The sequence below is a fragment of the Melitaea cinxia genome, chromosome 18 (assembly GCF_905220565.1).
Source record: "Melitaea cinxia chromosome 18, ilMelCinx1.1, whole genome shotgun sequence".
Lineage (NCBI taxonomy): Eukaryota > Metazoa > Arthropoda > Insecta > Lepidoptera > Nymphalidae > Melitaea > Melitaea cinxia.
Genome location: NC_059411.1, coordinates 1,904,378 through 1,908,548, shown reverse-complemented (window position 1 = coordinate 1,908,548; position 4,171 = coordinate 1,904,378). Strand labels below are relative to the sequence as shown.

The 4,171-nt window shown below is 33.5% G+C and overlaps 1 non-coding gene across 1 annotated transcript; it reads right to left on the bottom strand.

The window, feature by feature from the left end:
• Positions 1–2,190: 2,190 nt before the first annotated feature.
• Positions 2,191–2,263, bottom strand: Trnaf-gaa. The gene has a single exon. It is a non-coding gene; the product is annotated as a tRNA-Phe (tRNA).
• Between the last annotated feature and the right edge of the window lie 1,908 nt (positions 2,264–4,171).

Sequence of the window (4,171 nt, the reverse complement as noted above, 5' to 3'; positions counted from 1 at the left end):
TAGTATTGTGTGCGACTCTAGAACTCTGACACAGGATAAAATCCTACTGGGAGGTTGCGAGTGTGTATCAGACAAATGTTATCTAAAACATAGCCATAAGTTACCTATCTTTGGAACAGACGACCGCGTGTGTTTAACCCCAGTATACTGTTACTCTCCTGGTATACGCCGCAAGTGTTACGACATAATAAGGTTTTTGATATCCAATATTTGTTATTCACACCGCTTTCAGGATCACAGGTCACAAGCACGCATTCCCCATTGGTGGCGACTTTCCATGGACTATAATTCATTAAAACTTAAAAATGTACATACCCGAAGAGTCAGAACTTCTAATAGGCCACTTTTTATACCGACATTTATAAATAGTTATCTATGACTATGTGTTCATTTATTATGAAAAAATACGGGAAATGCTTACACTTAAACCTCTATATTTTTTTAACAATGCGTTCATATGCTATAAAATATACACTTTTATATATAATACACATTAAACTATAAATTTAATATCATTTGAAGTCTTTTTGAATACTGTTAAAGTAAAATGATCCGATTATATAAATATCATAACCACTTCACGAAACTGTTAACTTAAAAGCCTGTTCAATATGTAGGCCGAAAAATTTATCATATTTATACAGTACATTTTTATTATTATATTTGAGCTGGTAAATCAATGGTTAATACGAAAACTAAGCTATAAATATTATACATACTTACAATTCACAACTTAACAACTAAATATTTACAGATAGTTATGGTACAAATTATATTTTTATGACTAATATGAAATGAAATCAGTTATTTCCTCATAAGTTGATAAAAACACATTACGAAATTCAAAAATAATATCATTTACAACAAAAAAACACAAGAATAATAAAGGAAAGTTTAGGCAGCAATAATATCAAGCAATAAAATAAAAATTTACATCTTAACATTAGGTACGCAAACTTAGGTAATGTATCCAGTGTTATAAGCAACCTTAACTTAGTCAAAATATTAAGTTACTCAAAATTTCTAAACTTAATAATTAACTATCTTCACTTCAGCCTATCGCAGTCCACTGCTGGACATAGGCCTCCACGCGTTCGCGCCAAAAATGGCGTGAATTCATGTGCGTTGGCCATAGTCATCACGCTGGGCAGGCGGGTTGGTGACCGCAGGGCTGGCTTTGTCGCATCGAATATGCTACTGCCCGTCTTCAGCCTGTGTATTTCAAAGCCAGCAGTTGGATGGTTATTCTTAATTAATTATCCAATAAATAAAATTTTGGGCATGTGAAATTAGTTTAAAATCGTTTTCGAAGTAAACTGTCAACAGTTATATCAATCAGTGTTGTTGCGTAATCCTCCGAATTCCAGGTGGCAAGCACATGTGTCGCCGCCACTCCGTGGAAGATGGCTTTCGATTAACTTTTTCATTATTAGAATGAGTGCTTTTGGTAAATACTTGTGGTTATTTTAGGGAATAATAAGATAAATTCTTGATAACTAATTACTAAAAGATCAATTTATTTAATAACAAGCTGCGCCTGCTGTGCTGTGCTAGTTCACAGGGTTACAAAATAAATAAATTTCTAAAATAAAAACAGCCTAAGTTACTCCTTATTATATCAGCTATCTGCTAGTGAAAGTCCCGTCAAAATCGGTCCAGCCGTTTCAGAGATTAGTCGGAACAAACAGACAGACAGAGAGACAACAATTGTAAAAAACGTTATTTTGGTATATGTACCGTGTATTCATCCATATGCATTTAGTGAAAAGCGGCTATTTTAATATCACAAACAGACACTCCAATTTTATTTATTTGTATAGATATATAGATATAGATAATCATAACGTTACGTAAACCCTTTTAAATTGGTATTTAAAAACAATTTTATAGTCTTACTAAACACTAACTCATACCAGCGACTTCGCGTCATTTGCGTACACAGCTTTTCTCAAAAAGAAAAATTAAATATTTATAACCATCAACTCTTAGATACCCCTTTTCATTAATACAAGAAATGTCAGCTTAGCGGCAATAGAAACCTGTGGACATATATTTTGTAATCTCGTAGATCCTCTGTCTTGTTTATAAATAATATTAATAATTAGTTGCTCAGGAAAAAAAATCACAAATAAACAGTAATATAAATAAATATCTTATCAACAAGAAATTCAATAAATCAAAAAGTGAGGATGCCGAAACCCGGGATCGAACCAGGGACCTTTAGATCTTCAGTCTAACGCTCTCCCAACTGAGCTATTTCGGCGATGAACGAATGCAGCGAATGTAGAATGTAAATGTTGTAAGAAAAAATGTACATAATACGAGTAGTGGGCGCTCTCCTAAGTAGGTATGCAAGATATTATCTGTTTTGTATTAAAACACGGTTTTTTTATAGCGTAAGTTTTTTTTCAGCGTTTTTTCTTATCGATTCTTCTCCACAAAACATACATTCAGAATTGGTGGTCTTCACTTTGACAATAATTAAAATTCTAGTTTGTAGAGTAACGATTCGAAGGTGCTTTTGAAGCCTATTTGAATAGTTATTTTTGATTTTGATTTTGATTTAAAGGCTATGCGACTCGGTGCGGTGCGATACGAATTGACGCGAACCGATGCGAAGAATCACAATAATCATTAATCTTTTAGTCAAAATGTCTAGAACAGTTGACAGGCATAAAGAATATTTAATATTTACACACGATACATTGTCGCAGCAATAATCCGATAGGAAAAAGAAACCCAATCAATAGCATGTGACAGACTTAACCAATCGATAAATTATTTTCGATTTTGCCGGTAACAGGATATTTCACAAAGAAACACGAGAAGTTATGCCTAAAAGCTTAATATAATTATATTGAGAAAGGCAAAAATAGAACAGCGGGCTTAGAGCTTTATACCCCACGTTGCTCCTTGAACTGAATTGTAATGAATCGGTCTGAAAACGTCCCACAGCTGGGCACAGATCTCTTCTTCATATAGGAAAAATCACGGAGTCCAATCTATCAACCCTTCTTCTCTGTGGGTTCTTACCGTTTTTTTTATATACTACTAAATCGGCAAACAAATTACCGTAATTTATAGACGCCTGCAACACCAGAAGCATCACAATTGCGTTGCCGACCCTACCCCTAATCCCCTCCAGGAGGAACACAACGCTACTTGCAAGACAGTATTATTTAGCTGTGATCTTCTGTCAGGTCGAGGTACTACCCCATCTCATTTTAATCAGGATATTGCCTGCTGTGATCTACCCTCTTTAAATAAATTAACGCTCACTATTTGGTATATATTATGAGGATCTGGGCTGATAGCTTTTACGTGCTCTCCGAAGCAAGGCTTGGATAAAAACAAATCTAGCCGAAGCGAGAATCCAACCTGTGACTGGCAGTGTTAATGCGACTCAAAAGTAATTGTAGGTAACTTCTACTGAAGTAAAACTTGGTTACGCACGCTTGACTAGAGATCTAAGTCAGATGGACCCAAATTTTACTTCAGTCGTGTGGTCTAAAGGACACTCGTTTTTTACAGGAATGAATTCTAAATTATGGTTTTAATTGGTGTCCATGCTACTAATTATAGAGGCGTTATAATGATCTCATTATATTTTCATTAGAAACAATAAGAACAAAGATTGGCTCAAAAAAAGTATTACGTTACAAGTTACGAGTAATTTATTTGTATGCACACTATATTCTACCACATAATGTACTAACATTGTGTTCAATAACAAGAGAAGACAAGCAATAGCGATGTATAAAATTTATACCATTTAAAAATTTATTACTTTTCTATTTAACTATATTGTTGACTTAACAACGTATTAATTCACCTGAACAATTTTGCGTTTTATGTGACAAAATTAGTAACTAAAATTTTAACTAATTAATATTTAATAATTTGGTTGCTTGAACACTTTATTTTTAACGAAATATGTAAAAAATACACAATTCTGGTTAATGTTAAAGCTGTTTAGTTCCGCTACTTGACAACAGATGGCGCTAGTCGTGCCATAAACCAAGAAGCGACGGCGTTAAATGTTACATTTGTAAATATGAACTTTTTCTAAATGTTTTCGTTATTTTAGTGCAAGCTTAGTTTGAAATTAGAATTCGAATTAATTAGAAATTCGATCGATTAGAATTAGAATCTATCAGAAAGAAATAGTTTT